This window comes from Cydia splendana, chromosome 12 (assembly GCF_910591565.1).
Source record: "Cydia splendana chromosome 12, ilCydSple1.2, whole genome shotgun sequence".
Lineage (NCBI taxonomy): Eukaryota > Metazoa > Arthropoda > Insecta > Lepidoptera > Tortricidae > Cydia > Cydia splendana.
In genome coordinates this window covers 1,079,933-1,097,961 of record NC_085971.1, presented here as the reverse complement: position 1 = coordinate 1,097,961, position 18,029 = coordinate 1,079,933, and the positions used below count along the sequence as shown (strand labels likewise).

Below are 18,029 nucleotides of genomic sequence, written 5' to 3'. Positions count from 1 at the left end.
TTTCAATTGCAAGAAATAATTGATACATGAACGAACTTTAACCTAAAAGTTAGTTGTCATTTTTACCGCTAATTTGCCGGCAGTTGCAAAGTTGTTTTTTTATTTATTTTAGTAGTAATAAATAAACTCTTCGACCAAGCCATATCGTACAAATCGTGAGTGAAAGTAATTATAATGACTAAATGGGAATGCAGTGCCAGTTAAGTGCTGTGCAAAGTGTAAAGTGAAGAAAAAGTTATGTGTTTTTAGACAAAGTCATCAAGTAAGTACAAAATAGTCAAATTCAACCTTTCTCCTACCCAATAGCTTCAATAATACACCTCTCATTCTCTCTCCGTTAACACGAACAACAACTGAAGCCACACAGCATAAAACCCCAATAATACTAAAAATTAACACTGATAAAACCCCTTATCCTACGGTCACCGCACCAACTGAAACGAACCCCTTAACCTATACTTATCTAGACGATCACGGCCCAAGATTATAAAGAATATCCCTCAAAATTTCATGACCCTTTTAGTTAAAACAATTGAAAGTTATCCTAGATTTCCCCTAAACTGAATACTTACCATAATTGAAGATCCTAAATCTAACCTTATCAAATCCAGGGCTTCATGCATGTGTGGCTTATCTTACAAACTAAATTGGCCAGGCTTGTGATCAAGTGGTAGGACTCTACACTGCGAAGAGTAGCAACTCAGGTTCTTTAGAGAGAGAGAGGCATATTATTAAAGCAAACAACAGTATAAGTTTAAAGACATTTATTAACGGAAAAATTGATTTTATACTATTTTGGCTGACGAGTTTTGATTTTGGTTTATTTATTTTTAGCCCTATGATGTTACCTGCCTAACAACTAGCCCTAATAGTCTCTACTATGGTTTTGTAACCTACTGGACTGGCAGAAAAATCCCACGAAAAAAACTGACCAGTATGCCTAACAACGCGATTTGTTATGTAACGGAACGTAAATCTAAAGCTCAATCTAAAATATTTTAAAACTTTGATTAAAACAAAGCTAATGTACATAAAATTGCAAAGCTATGAGTCTATACTTAAGTTGAATATAAAAAGAATCATTTAAATTGAATTTCTTTCACGTGAGGTCTTGTAGGAGCGAAGGTTCCATGACGTCACAGACCCTGTAAATTATTTAAGCAGTAGTATTCTGATAGACAATATCTAAGCCCTAATTCTTACATGCTTCCAAAACATCTACCCGACAAACAAAACCAGATTTAAGCCCATATATAAATTCATACAAATAAATTTTAAACTGTTCAAGTTTCAATCATACTATAAATGGTTATGAACACAGAATGCAGGAGAGGTTCTCTTACTCCCACAGACTTACGGCTTCGCTCAGCTATCCGTTGTTCACCATATCATGAAATCTGAACAGGATTTTGGCATACTTTTTTTACGCCAGGCCTTATTCTTCTTACAAGGCTTCATTCTAATTTTATTCACATTTTATAAATCACTCAACTTCTCCAGAGCAAAACATTTTATTTTCAATAATTCAGTATCAAATCTCCTTGGAATCAAAATTTCCTTGTTTAATTTCAAAAGCACACAATTTCATATTGTCATAGTTGAAGTTTTAGCAGATCATAGAAAATAATGAAGAATACGCATTGTCAACAGTAATATAAAGAAAAATTCAGTATAATCACTAAAAATTCTATCTGTAAAACCAGATTAAAGCCCATATATAAATTCATACAAATAAACTATATACTATTCAAGTTTCAATTCATTCTATATGGTATAGAACACAGAAAGCAGTTGAGGTTTCTTTACAACCGCTAACTTACGGAATCGCTCAGCTATCCGTTGTTCACCACATCATGAAATCTGAACAGGATTTTGGCATACTTTTCTATACCAGACTCTTTCTCATTGATCGAGGCTTCATTCTAATTTTACTCATACTTTATAAGTCTCTCTATTTATAGCAAATCATAGAAAACAATAAAGAATTCACACTGCCAACAGTAATCTAAAATAAAACCAGTATTAAGTTTTTCAAATCAATAAAAATCACTACTTTATGAATATATAAACACTCACCCGGAGACTTGAAGGCTTCTTTGAAGTGGGTAGCTCAGGATTCCCTGGAACCTGCTCTGATGCTCAGCTACTTGTTCAGCTGAAGTCGCTCGAAGATGTTCGGAGAATGCCTGCTAGGGCTCCGCTGAAGTCGCTCGATGATGTTCGGAGAATGCCTGCTAGGGCTCCGCTGGAGTCGCTCGATGATGTTCGGAGAATGCCTGCTAGGGCTCCGCTGAAGTCGCTCGAAGATGTTCGGAGAAAGCCTGCCAGGGCTCCGCTGAAGTCGCTCGAAGATGTTCGGAGAATGCCAGCTAGGGCTCCGCTGAAGTCGCTCGATGATGTTCGGAGAATGCCCGCTAGGGCTCCGCTGATGTCCCAGGCTGCGCAGGCTGCTCCTTTGGGGCTCCTCTTCGGTCCTTGGGGCTTCTCTGGATCCTCTTCTTAGTTCTTCTTCTGGAGCTCTTCTTGGTTTGGCTGCTGTAGACTGAATGAATCTCCTAGCTTTTGGCTCTTCTATTTATACCCCTATATATTTGGTATTATTTTGTTTTGTTTGTTTCCTTGGTTACGAACGTCGCCTTCGTCACCATCGTCACCATCGTCGCCTAAAATATCTTTGTACTCTTCTAACAACCACATCATGCATTTTTTTTAGCTAGGGAGTGCAAGCAAATTTGAACTTTATATATATGAAATTAAGGTCCATTTTTCAATGACCCCGTATACTGCAAATTTTCCTATGAGAATTGTTTTTCTTACTTTTTACAATAATTGCTAGTTTTCAAGTGATTTTTTAAGCTAAATTGGATGTATTTATTTTTTATCTACGATTTTCAATAAATTTCTTTCATCAAAACTCTATACTTTTGAAGTAATGGACAAAAACAATCTAACATTTTATTTGCATGTTTATGAGGAATTTTGGAGTGTTCCCACTCTTATTTATGGCTAAAACTAATTCTTAAGCTTATAATCTAATTTTCTATTGCATCATTTAACAATACAAACATTATTTTCATGTTTTTTTTTACAACTGAACTTTCCTTATAAAAATTCCATTAGTACTAGTAAAGACATGATCTTTTATTAATTAAATGACCCACCTTATATACAATATACTATATAAATTGACTAAAATACACTTCCCTTAATCCTCCAAATCCTTCTGATCTCACAATGGCATACAAAATTAGATTTTTCTTGGTCTACATCCATACATAAATACACTCAAGAATTGTATGCAAATTTTAGCTTATAAGATATTATAAAATTTCAATGCCTTATTTAATTACATTCTACATAAATGAATCATGATATGCTTCTATAATTTTAACGATTATTAGCTAGAACAGGTTCTCATTTTTTATTTTATTTGCTTATCCCATATATGTATAATGAAAATATTTATTTTAATGAATTGACTAATTATTAAATTCCTATGTACCATACACATATAATGACTCATTTGACAATGAAATTATGTATATCAGTTCTCTAGTTTTTTAGAAATTAACAAAATTAAGTTTTTTATTTCATTAAGCGAACACTAATATTGTCATACTTAGACATAAGTAATGTCTGCAATGCTTTATGTAAACCATATATCTTTCTATCTATTTATTTATGTTTACAGTTTATATAAAACATCTTTACATATAATCAAACTTATAATTAATTAGTTTAATGATGACAGAGAACATTTTTATGAATAAATTTATTTTTCCCAATAATTCTTTTCTATGTAAAAACATCTTTATATGTAACTAAATGCCCATAACTTTGATGAACGTGCACAGAGGTCATCTGTCTCGTTACAATGCTCAACTTTGTTCAGGGCCCAAGTGCCTTAACAAAATCAATCTCCTTCGTACATTACGTATCCCACAGCCGTATCTAAATAGGAATCACATGATGACCTGAAATTATAGGATATAATTAGCAAAATTGGCATGTACCTAATATAGTACAATATCCAAACAATGGTGACAAGCCGGTAGAACCCACTGGGTGCTACCTTAGCAATGGACGCTTATAACGATTTTATGAATCCAATCATCTTACGAATCGAATCAGTTAAAAAATATATGATGTAACTTACATTTGTATTTTTGCTCCCCTGATTTCAGCCAAGTTATGGTTGGAGTTGGATGCTATATGGATACATACTCCAATAAAACTAAGTTATATTATATAACTTAGGCAGATTTCTGGAATCAGCTTTCACAAATTTATAGCGTAGGTATTTTGAAATTATTGATTTAGGGATTCAAAATAAACGAGTTTTCCAGACGATATTATTTATAGAAACGCGTGACACTGACATTGTAGACAGGTGACATTACAATCAATTGACAATTACAACTATTTTTTTAATGTTTGTTATTGCTTGTGCTTTATCAAATCAGCCACTACATGTAATTTACGAGAAGTCGTATCTCATATTTTCAATAAATTATAAATATTCAACCGAGCCGTGAATTAATAAATCATTCAAATTGGTATCTTAAATTAACCTATATTTTCAGAAAATAAAATAAAAATGGGGGTCTAAAAAAAATAAAAATGAAAGTAAATAAAGAAACAGTAAATGAGTTCTGTGTCGGAATTTCGTGACAACTGTCGTATTTCTTGTGACAATTGTTCAAGTCCCAGCCCCCCCTTTGCTACAGTCCAACCCGAAAGGCACCTTAGGTCGGCGCTTACGTCATTATTACCGGCGCCCCAATACTAATGCGGTGCTACGCGACGTAAGCGCCGACCGCCATATTCAACGTGGTTTTTGTCACATAGTACCCTGTAAAGGTATGATTCCAGGGATAAAAAATATGTTATAACGTTATCCAGCGTATAATGGAATTCATAAAAGTTTTTCTTTATAATTACTACAAGTAAATTTGTTCATATTTGCATATTATTAAAAAGGTAAATGAAAAGTAATTGAGTAATTTAATTACTAATTAATGTAATCACAATTGCAAATTACACAGAATAATTCTTCTTCTTAGTCGGTTCCTCAAGGCTGAGGGTCGTGACCATCAGGAGTGCAGTTCTTCACCACCGCTCTCCAAACCCCCCTGTCTTGGGCCAGCTGTATTGACCCCTGGATGTTGTAGCGTCGCGTATGGCATCAGACCACCGAGTTGGAGCCCTGCCTCTACTCCTTCTCCCTTCAACGCACCCAACCAGAACGAGCTTTTCAAAGCTGGACGAGTCTTGGCGGGCCACATGGCCAAAGAAGGTCAACATTCGCTGGAAGCATGTAGTTGAAAGCCGGGTGGTAATATGTAGCTCTTCGAGAATAGACGCGTTGGTGCGGCGTTGCGTCCAGGATATGCCCAACATTTTGCGCCAGCACCACATCTCGAATGCGTCTATTTTTGCTCTCACACGTGGCTTCCATACCCATGTCTCAGAGGCGTAGAGGAATATGGAGAAGATAAGGGTGCGCATAAGTCGGACTTTCGTGTGGCGGTATATATTCCTGTTTCTCCAAATCTTCTCCAAGCGCTTCACCGCTGCTTTTGCGATTTGTGACCTTCTTATGACCTCCTTCATGCAATCTCCGTTACTGGATATCTGCGAGCCCAAGTAGACAAAGTCTTCCACCAAGTCCAGGTCACGCAGTTCCCCCGTCCTCTGCATCTGCCCAGCTCTGTCAATGAACATCAGCTTTGTCTTCTTCCGGTTGATATGGAGGCCGTATTGCGCACTGAATAATTAATTACATGTAATTAAATTTTATGTAATTAAATTACAAACATTTTAATTACATGTAATTAAATTACACGAGTAATTAATTACGCCCAACACTGGTTGGTGGCAAACAACCACACCGCTCGTCTGATGGTAAGCGGTTACCGTAGCCTATAAAGGCCTGTGACGTCAGTAACAGTTATGTCGACAAATGTCGCACCTGTCACGTTGGTGAAATAGGGCCCAGATGTACAGTAAAAATCATGTTAAAAGATAATACTAACTGTTACGAATAAATATTTATACTGTAAAAAATTATCCCACCAAAAACATTTTCATGTAAAATGTTGCTAAGACGAAACCATAAGCCTAAGACTCGCACTGTTAAAAAGTTATCAGATCTCTTGTCGAGCCAAGCTTCAAACTCTACAAGCCCCTTCACTAACTCTACACCTTAGTCAAAATATGTGGCTTGGCTGTTTTGCTACCGCCACATGGGCATAAGGTGAAAAACTTATTATAATCATTATTTTTAGGGTTCCGTACCTCAAAAGGAATAAAACTGAACCCTTATAGGATCACTCGTGTGTCTGGCTGTCCGTCTGTCACAGCCTATTTGCTCCGAAACTACTGGACTAATAAGTTGAAATTTGTCTATAACCCAAATACATACATGTAAAGTAAATATGTAATATAAATTTAAATAAAGGGGTCACTTTTGAGATGAATGATAAATAGAAGAAAAAAAACTATATCTTTGTTATATATCAAATGAAGGGGCTCATTTTAGAATTAGAATCTCAAATATATTTTTTTCATAATTTTAAAATAAATACTTTAGAAGTTATTTAAGAAAACAGGCAAAAAAATAACATTACCCTTATCTCCGAAACTACTGGGTCTTTTTATTATGAAAAAAATACACATATTAGCTCTTTAACTATAGATGACAGGAAAACCTATTAGAAATGTGGAGCTAAGCGTGAGCAGGCCTATGGAACTCCCTGCGCGAGCTCGGATTAATACCTACGAATCTGCTTCCGTTCACGGTAGAAAAGAAAGCCAGTTGGTTGCCACACACGCTCACGTACGCACGTCACCGCGCGCCGCACTGTCAATTTTTACGATAGTTACACGTACGGCGGGATTCGGGAAATGAATTAGAGATGCACTAGATAAGAAATAGTAAAGATATGTGACGTTCCACGGCAAAAGGTACCATTGCCCCGACTGAATATTGGAGTGGCGATAATAATAAGCGTAAGCGCCAGCCGCCATAAGGTATCTTTACTATTTCATATCTAGTGAATGTCTAACGGCGCGATATCTTAAAGTTCGAATCGCGCGGGTAGTAGGTACCTACCTACTATTGAATTTCTTTAATTAAACATGTAATGTTTAATATGTGTGACAAATGTATAGATTTAGATATCTATCTATTTGAAATAGGTAGTAAATTTTTAATTTATTTTGGTAAATGTTTATTTTAACGACAGTAAGTTTACACCGGAAAGTGCCTACTCATTTTTGCTCTGGTTAACTTATAATTAATTACCTTTATTCATGGGGTTTCTATTATTTTTCTTTACTATGTAACATTAATCTCTATCTGGTTATTGCGCGGTTTATAAAACGGCGTAAACACTGCGGTTACTGCAGGGACATATGACCTTTTAAAATGACTATTTCGCAAACACTAAAGCATAATCGGAATATTAGGTATAATTTAAGATTTAGCTTTCCTTTTATTTCACTCCTCTGTTTAAGTGGGTATTTATTTATCATTTCTAAGCGTCAGCAACCCTAGCGTTGTGCCGGTGCGCGCGGTGCGGGGAGCGGCGCGTTGAAGGTCACTCCATTGTATTTTTGTGTAGGTATCAAAACGGTAGGTATTTGCGTTTTGTTTGAGAGATAAGTATCTGTTCGTAAGAACTATTATATAATCTGTGGCGTGAGTCGGACTTAAGTACTTAGTTTTTGATCCGATCCCTACGGATTTTTAAAAGACATTTTACTCACTTTTCACTAAAAAAAACATATTGTTAAAAATTGTGTAATGTACGGAACCCTTGGAACCCGAGTCCGGCTTGCACTTGGGCGGTTTTTTTATTATACATACAATAGTTCTTGTAAAAACGAAACGGCCGAGCCACATACTTTGACTAAGGTGTAGAGCTAGTGAAGTTAGGGCTTGTAGAGTTAGAAGCTTGGCAAGAGATCTGATAACTTTTTGACAGTGCGAGCCTTATGGTTTCGTCTGGGCAACATGTTACATCAAAATTTTTTTGGTGGGATTTCACTTCTTTTTGTAAGTGGCTTATGACAATCTTCCATCCCCTAATTTAAAGGGTTGGGGGTGATTTACTATTAAAAATCCTGAAATAAGTATCTGGGGGCATCTGTTACACAATGTACTTCTTACTGATTCCCCATATAAACCCTTCACCCCGTAAGGGTAAACTTTGGGGTTGAAATCTGCCTTCACCCCGTAAGGGTAAACTTTGAGGTTGAAATCTATTCTATATCCTTCCCCATAACAATACCTATCTACATACCAAATTTCAACTAAATCGCTTCAGCGATTATTGATTCCCCATACAAGATTAAACCCCCTCATCATCCCCTTAGAGATTAAAAAATTCAAGTTTTTGAATTTATTTGTTGTTTGTGTACTAAAACTATCTTACATATCAAATTTCAGCTTCTTAGAGGACTTCAGGAAGTACCCTAAAGGTATTGATAATCATCAAGTGAGTGAGTCAGTGAAGAATCGAAGTTTTTAGATATGAATAAAATCTAAAGTATAAGAGCTATGCAATTGATATGCTTAATAAGTCCGAGAACTTTGTTTATCTAGTATAATCCAACCCCAAGTTATGAGGGTTCCAAAAAACGACGAAGCGCTTCGAGAAAATGTAGATAGTGCCCTTGCGCTTTGCTCGTCTTGGCGGGGGCACTGCCATGCCCCCAGATGTTAAAACATAATAATAATAAAGATTTATGTTTAGTGACTTTAGTTACCTACTATTTTCGCGTAAACTAGACAATTTTTATATCTTTAGTTAATAAGGCCCAAAAGAATTATTTTTAACTTATTATAAATATCCTCTTGTTGTGAAGTACCAAATATTGTTATTTGTATATGTATAACTCTTAAGTTAAAAACAATAAAATCTGTTATTGTCTATTGTCAAAATGATTATTTTTTGCGGGATTAAGTAATACCCTGCTAGTGTTCAATAAGGCCCACAATAGGACTTTTATAAAAGGTATATTTTCCAAGAGTATCGTAATATTTTTATAACTATTTTGGTATAATGAAGAAACTTCAATAAATAAGATACCTATTTGAGTGAGTTTTTCATACTTAATATCCTGTTTATTAAAAAAAAAAAACATTTTAATTTAAGGTGGGCCGTATATAGGCATATACGGCCGACACGGAATATACAATAAGGTGAGGTCACTTACCTTATTGTATATTCAATATGTATACGTGTAATATTGAGCAGTTGGTTTATAATATACACAATATGATATTGACGTTGAATAGGACAGGACATGACAATAGGAACCAGAAATAGGTATAGTCGGTCAAACCAATTTGTCAGTAAATAAAAACAAAAAACTATATTCATCCTTTTCTTTTGGGTGCTAGTACTAGTGTAAGTCAAAGATAGTATGATGATTCTCTCTATGTTTGAAATGAGACAGTCCTTTGACAAACTATGGTAAAAAATAGTTGTGAATATCATGTACATTTTTATTACAATTTCGAAATTCAAATGTTCTTCCTAATCAACTCGGCCACTAAACTATAGATGGTCAAGCAAATCTTGTCAGTAGAAAAAGGCGTGAAATTCAAATTTTCTATGAGACGATATCCCTTCGACCCTACATTTTTCAATTTTGCCGCCTTTTTCTACTGACAAGATCTGCTTGACCAAGTATAACTGATAACTTGGTATCCGATCCGCTAACTCGGCGAATGAATCGCCAATTCGCCAACTCTCCGAGCCGAGTCAACGCTATCACACTGCTACTATGGTTCCGAAGGTTCTTATATGACAAACAATACATTATGACTTAAAACTTTATGGGAAACAAAGGGACCCCTTTAATTTCACGTAATGTCCGCATCTAATTTATATATGTCCACAGTAAACAAACAAATGAATGATAAGAAAAGACAGACAGTGCTGTGAGCGGGAGGTGGGGCGAGGCGAGGGGCGAGGTATAGTTAGGCTATGATAGGCTCTCGGGCGCCGCGCCGGCGACACTGACGGACCAGCGCGGCGTATGTATGAATTTCGCGCCTTTTTAAATATATTTTACTATTACAATGTAGACGTGTGCGCCGCGCCGGCGCGCCGCCGCCGCCGGGCTTTTTGACCACACCGCCGCCGCCGATAAATGATCGGCGTGAAATCGGCGTGACCTTGAGTGTTGTTAATTAGCTATTCCAAGTTGGTTTTTGGATTACAAAATGGATTTTTTGTATTATTTATGTTACAGTTGTCAAATATACATCAATTATTAATTAAATGAAACTGAATAGCCAGTTGCAGAAACTATTTGACACACCAATTAAAGTAACTGAGTAATCCTAAGTATTCACCGTCAACTGTTAACGAACGAACGAAGGCTGCTGCTAGTGCTGCTTATACCTTGAACAGTTAGAAGAACAAACCCCTCCATTCTCAGAGAGCTCTATGTCGCCACTTATCTCTTCCCAACATGCCATGGGTGAGCCCTTAGATTCTTCGGACATATTATTCAACGCATGATGTGGAGAAACACGTGAATTTAAGCCGAATGAATGGCAAACGTGCTCGAGTTGGAGCATGTGTGAGATCGTCGAACGCTATGAAGAGGTCGGCTTGCAGCAGTCTGCACCGTGCAGTCCATACGCACCGCACGAAATGGAGACAAATTACATGTGGTCGCGAGGCTCAGAAATGAGAAAACGAGAAAGAAGATACGTCTCAGTGATCCTGGTGCTTGTACGACAAGAAGACCATTAAAGAAAGACATAGCAACACTATAGTCTAGCAAATGTCAAGGATATGTGGAGTTCTGTTTTGTTAATAATAAATAATTAAGTACGTCATTTTAATAGGATAAGCCATGGAAAGCTTGAGAAAACAGAGAGTTACTGATCGGATCGAAGGTCATTGGGACCAGGTAACCTCTTAATGCAAGCCAGTTACTAGGGAAAATAAGTTATTATACCTATCCTATATTAATTTACAAACCCTATTTTACTCACAGCATATTCAAACGATACGTAGTTAACTGACCAGTAACCTGAATTGATAAAATTTTCAAGAAAAACAACAAATTAATGATTTTTCTTAAGAAACCTGAAAGCCAAGGTCACGCCGAAAACACGCCGCCGCCGCCGATTTTTTGGCAAACGCCGCCGCCGATCATTTTTTAATCGGCGCACACGTCTATTACAATGCAAGCTACACACCGAAATTTCTTATTTTCCATAATATGGCTGCGTATATTATTTTATAGTAATAGACTTATTTTTACAGACTCTAATTCAATATTAGATATTATAGGACAAAAAACGCATATTAATTCTAAAGCATATATCTTATTCTTCTAAATTTTTAGCTTGCCTATTAACTTAAGAATTTAGATATGTTGTTGTGGATTTATTAAACTTTAATTCAATATCGACAAAATAATAAGCTAATTTGTAGTTTGACTAAGAAGCACGTTAAAAAAATTTCTAATAATTTTACATTATAAAGCGTCATACATATTATAAACGATGGAACTTAAACATTGCACTTTAATTCAATATTAAAAAATCATTACTAAAAATATATAAATACCTAATTTATATCTAACGCTCGTTCTAACTTTTCGTCATATTTTACAAATATGCTTAAAAATATGTCCCATGTCAGATAAGTATCACTTTTTCATCTTTAGAATTATCAAAACTTTTAGTGCAAAAATCCGGTCCCACTATTGGTCTAATGTATGATGTAGAAATAACAATACATTTGACGTCCCCTCCCCCGCATAAATCGGCAGACTGTTTCGTACAGAGAATGACAGCCATGACGTCTCCAGTTACTAAATGCTCTAAGTTATTGAGTCTTAGACTACACATTATGTTTTGAATAGCCAATTTGATCAATAAGCATAAAGTTACAAATGTTCAGCAGGTTCTATGAAGTTTAATTCAAACCAAACTAACATTAAAATAAACCTACTTAAAAATTAAACAACAATAGAAAAAATATGAAAGGCCTATGAAAGGTCCCCCAAATCTGTGCCCTGCGGAAGGGTGCCCATGAGGCTGGCTTCAAACTGCTATCGATAAACTTCAATTTTATATTCTGTAGATTTTCTTAAAGGAAATCTGTTTCTCGGCTCGATTGATCATAGAGGGCGAAATTGTCCGGAGATTGCTACAAAAGATATTTATTCGTAATTGGTTCCTTGGATGTCGCTCTAAGGAAATCGATAAAACTTATAATATAAAACAGGATGTTATTCAAACTACCCATAATGCGAGGTTAATGTATACAATAATGAAAATCTGAAATGAAAATCTTTATTTCAGGCAACTAATGGCCCATACATAAATACCTTAAAACTAGCATACATATTTTATAAAAATAAATTTTAAAACTAAACACTATAAATCACATTATGGTTGCGATGTATTACGCAACCCCGCAGTGTCAGGGAGTCGGCCGCGGAACCGCCGAACTTGACACCCTTCGGCCAACACTCCTCCTTGGTGAAGGTCGCTAGATGTTCAGTCGGAACGCTCACCACAAACGAATTAAAATTCGCATTGTGTCGAGATTACAACCTTCGTAAGGTAATGTAGACGGGACACATACAGCAGCGTCGACGGTGTTGCAGGACGCAGCAAACACTGATTCTGGCGAGCCGGTTTTCTTTTCTTCTCCACCTTCTTGAAACCATCCTCGTTGCATCGCGACTCCCCTAGAGTCGGCTACACATACATAATACATGCGTTGTGAAACGAAGTGAAGGTCGTGCTTGAATGGCACGCCAATCGCGGATAAGATCGTCAAAGTCGTATCAAAACCGGTTTATAGTGTAGTAAATAAAAGTAGTGGACCCCGCAGTAATTCCTCAGCCAAAAAAAACTTTACAGTATGATAGAGTATCAATAAATAAAAAGTATTTTATAAATTTCCAAAGAATAATAATAATAGAATTAAAGTAAATACCTAAAGTCTTAAATCGTTAATAACTTTTTACGGAAAAATGCTCCGTTCAAACTTTCTTCACCGGACATATTCATGTAACGTATTGCAACAATATATGAAATATCAAAAAAATAACCCAGCAGAAATCCCAGTATTAATAAAATATAATTTTTTGGCGTGTCTTGGACCGGAAAATTGCTCAGTCTAATTTTTTCACTGGAATGCCATTTTATTGCCGTTTTATACCTACAAAATGAAAATCTAAAAAATTTCCACTCTCAGTTTTTAATAGTTCTATAATACATACATTTGGGTACGCATTTTTTTTGGATTTTCTTACCCACTGCGCCAAATTATATTCTAAGATCATATAAGAAGAAAAAAATGACAGAGCAATTTTCCGTAGAAAATGAGCGGCAAAAAAAAAGGAATTATCATAAAAAAATATTCTCATGTGTGACAAAACTTTTAGATTTTTTTCTAGTATCACATACTGATACAAATAACTTATTTTGTAAAATAATTTTGGACTGAGCAATTACTCGGTTCAATATATAATCAGATTTGTGTTTTTACCTAACTTAGGAGTGTTTTTTTTTGGATATTTATATGTTAGTCTCGGCTCATGCTATACAATAACCTAGCTAAATTTCATCGACTGAGAAATTAATGCATGGGTCTCCATACAACCACTTGCTTCATTTACTACACTATTAAATGTAAAAGCGGTGGAGGCGGTGGAAAGCGGCAAAATTTTAAAACATAATAAATATAAGAGCCTCGGTAGAGAGTAGCTACCATTTTGTACCATTTCGAATTGAAACTCTAGGTCCATGGCGACTCAGCGCGCACAAGTTTATTGCAGAAATCGCGAAGCGTCTTGTTGACGTAACTGGTGACCGAAGAGCTGGCGGCTTTCTAGCACAACGTATTGTCAGCATTGCGATACAACGACTCGTTTCCTTGGAGGAAATGCCGCCAGCATCCTTGGTACAATGCCTCAAGGGCCTATTTTAGATATAAGCTAGTTATTAATTTAGTTCAGTATACATAATTATAACACTGTATATATCTTTTATGTATATAAATGCCTTATTTGTTCAAAACAATTACAAATTGTTAAATAAAATTTACAAGTAATATTGAATTAGATATCTTGTGTACGGTAGCAAAGTTGTTTTTAATGGGCAACTAAATTGAAAGTTGAGAATAATAGCATTCCAAGTGAAAAGAAAAATAAACACAGGGTTATATCTTAAAATCGCAATTTAACATTCAGCTTGTATAAAACAACATTGACCCTAAACTTGATGAATAATTTATCTTTAGGTAAGCCATCCTATTCGAGCGAAACCAAAATTCAACCAACCAAACCCTTTCTAGGGTTACTTACCATACATATTCGTTCATTATCCAAATAAGGTTTTATTTATGCGAACCTTTCGAATAAATCCTATACTTTAATTAATTTATGTGTTTAGTATCGGCCCTTGCTAAGATAGATTATTTGTTTTTTACCTTAGTGTGGGTAAATGAAACCTAGAAGGAACGGTAAAATCTGTCACTGATTTGATAATGGAGTAATTATTTTTAAAGTGTGAGTTAAAAGTTTCATGTGGACGTTATAAATAGTACATTGTGCAACGTGGGGGGAAATGGAGTCGTCTAGATGCATTTTATGATTGATGAATAACGATTAAATGATTTTTCGAAAACATATTTATTACACTTTTTAATTCTTATTCAAGTAGTGCCAAAGTTTATTTATTTATTTATTCAAATATCTGCTGCGATGTTTACCTAATTGTGCTAACACAATTATTTCACATGATATACAGTACACGCTATTGTTATCGTTATATACAAGATTATCGTATGGTTCAATCCACTTCAAAATTGACGATTCTGGTGGGTCATTCATATTGTTTCATTTACATTTCTGCTGTCGTGCTGTTTTCAATTATTAGCCTAGCGTAGTACAACAACAAATATAGCAAACAGTTGTCTAAATCGACAACATCAAATTATTTTGTCGTATCTACAGCTTATAACGTTTTTGGCCAGTAATTAATTAAGGTTGTTGTATATGGTTAAAAAGTATATTGATTGAATGTGAGAGAGCAAGAGAAATAGATTTTATAAGTAAAGTAAATATCATATAAAATTTGAATTTATTCATTCAATCATAAAAAGTTAGTAGATAATAACGACTCCATTTCCCGCTCTGTTCAAAATGCCACCACTTGTCCGTACACTACAGTTATATCTGTTATAGGCATGTTCAACGTTCTAGCTTATACAGGTTGGCCAAAAAATAAGTGAATTCCCGTTGCCAGGGAAAATATACCTACTTCTCGTGTCGAATGATGGTTCCTTCGAGTATTTTTTGATTAGGATTAATTTAAGTAATAATTGATAATGAAAATGTTTAAACCTTACACTTCTTAAATAGCCGTATGATAGGTAAAATAAACGCCTTAGTAAAATGTACCCAAGTTGTTAAACGCTATGAAGATCGCTATAAAGACATCAAAATAAAATGCAAAATAATAACAATAAGTAATGCATAGGAGTCGTGTGACTAACGGCTCGATTCGGGAAATGAATTAGAGATTCACTAGATATGAAATAGTAAAGATATGTGACGTTCCACTGCAAAAGGTACCGTATGGCGGCTGGCGCTTACGTCGCATAGCGCCGCAATAATATTGGAGCGGCGTTAATAATAGCGTAAGCGCAAACCGCCATAAATGTACCTTTACCCGTGGGACGTCACATATCTTTACTATATCGTATCTAGTTAATCTGTAATTCATTTCCCGAATCGCGCTATTAAGCATCTCGCTACGAGTCGTGTCAAGTTCGTGAGAACGATAACTTTCACAAATTGGAAAATTAGAAGGAAGCAACCATAGTAAACCCATTTTTAGGGTTCCGTACCCAAAGGGTAAAACGGGACCCTATTACTAAGACTCCGCCGTCCGTCCGTCTGTCACAGTTGACATTTTCACAGATGAGTATTTCTGTTGCCGCTATAACAACAAATACTATAAAAGTACGGAACCCTCGGTGGGCGAGTCCGACTCGCACTTGTCCGGTTTTTTTTAATGTGTCACTCTGAGAAAGTATACCTACATTGCACTTTAGCTTTTTCATTCAACTACGAGTGTCAAAAGAGTAAAAAAATGTAGAGAGTGAAACTGGGTTTCTACATTCGAGGCATGAAAAACTAAAGATATTTTGACATTTCAAATATACCAACTCTAAGAATATGACATTTCAAAATTGAATTACCATGTTTAGAATTTTTTGTAGATTTTGTTTGGTGACAATGTTGAAATATAACTTTGTTGTGAACACATTTAAAATTCAAATGAAATATTCAACAAAATATTGCAACAATCAAAAGTTTTTTAGGTCGAGGCGAGGGTACCTAAGTCATTTTAGAAAGGTCAAAGCGACAAAACTACAACGAAACTAGGTACCTAAGTACCCACTATACTGTCACACACAAGAACGAAAAATCACACACTCGGCCCGATTCGAACTTTAAGATACGTCAGTTAATAGATCTAGAAACGATATGGATTAGATATGTCAGTGTCGAATGTGACGTTTCTTCAAACAAAAACGTCTCTTTTGACACTGACACATCTAATCCATATCGTTTCTAGATCTATTAATTGACGTATCTTAAAGTTCGAATCGGGCAGTATATTTCCTGTGACCTATTAGATCTCGCGAAATCCCCGAAGAGGAAAAAAGAAGTATTAAACCTGCTCAAAGAAACGAGTACCTCCTGCACCTACTTATACTGTACAGTCAGCATCAAAAATACAGTGACGGCCAAAATGGTCAAATATATCGTAACACACCTTTGTTACCAAAGAAATACGGATGTGTTCCGATATATTTGGCCACTTTGACCATCACTATCTATGCTGACTGTATCTCTGTATTCACTTCAGACTGGAGCGTATTTCACTTGTCAGATTCATATAACTGTGACTATCAATCGTCTACCTTTTAAAAATAATTTATTTACAAACAAGATATACAGGGTGACCTTAGCCATTGGACAAACCCTGAAATCCCACGTAGGGTTACTTCTCAGAAATGCTCTAACGGTAATATTTTTTTAATTAGAACAAAAGATAAAAAAATAAATTATCAAACAAAAGTTATTTCCAATAATCGACAACAGAAAGAAATATACTGTATTAATCATTGGCAGTGCTTTTGATTATTTGTTTGAAAATGTGCGGCGATGATGAGGCATTTGTCAAAAGTCAGAATCTTAGAGTCAGTCCATGAAAAGTCTGCAGCGGATTTGATATCCCACGCAGTGCACGTGTTATTTTAAACGTCAAACTTCTATGAAATTATGACGTGTAAATGACACATCCGCTGCAGACTTTTCTTGGTCCGACTCTATTAATGTCATAAATAAAAAAGATAATCAAAACGGTCGAAGAAGGTTTCATACAATTTATTACCTCAGGAGCTACACATACAGGTTGCTCCAAAGTAAAAAAATCGTAATTTGTTAATTTCTTCGTAACCGATACACCGATTGTTATGATACTTTGTATACTGGTTCTAAATACCCTAATGCATATGTACATTTCGGCTTTGTCCAATGGCTAGGGACACCCTGTATACAGTGGTATTACTAAAAGAAATTAATATCTAGCTTAAATCTAAAATAGGCCCTTGAGGCATTGTACCAAGGATGCTGGCGGCATTTCCACGCTGTACGCTGTATGCTGATACGTTGTGCGAGGTAGCCGCCAGCTCTTCGGTCACCAGCGATCGTGTACCTTAGTGTGCATATGTTTATGATAAAAAAAAGAATCACAGAAAAAATAGTCTTCGGTTACGGCAACCGCTTAATTTCTAAGAAATTCCAGAATATGAAATAATAATAAGATATATGACACTATAAAAAAAATTAAAACACGAGACCCATATTTCTAAGATATTGTCTGTAAATAAAAAAAAAAATCCTGACGCACTCTGGCACATTATTATTGCCATTATAAGAAGCACAATTAATCTTGTTCCACT

At 35.5% G+C, this 18,029-nt stretch overlaps 1 long non-coding RNA gene across 1 annotated transcript in view; it reads right to left on the bottom strand.

Annotated features, from left to right (window-relative positions):
* Positions 1–18,029, bottom strand: part of LOC134795333 (uncharacterized) — a 313,715-nt gene that overhangs the window by 78,264 nt on the left and 217,422 nt on the right. The window lies entirely within an intron of this gene.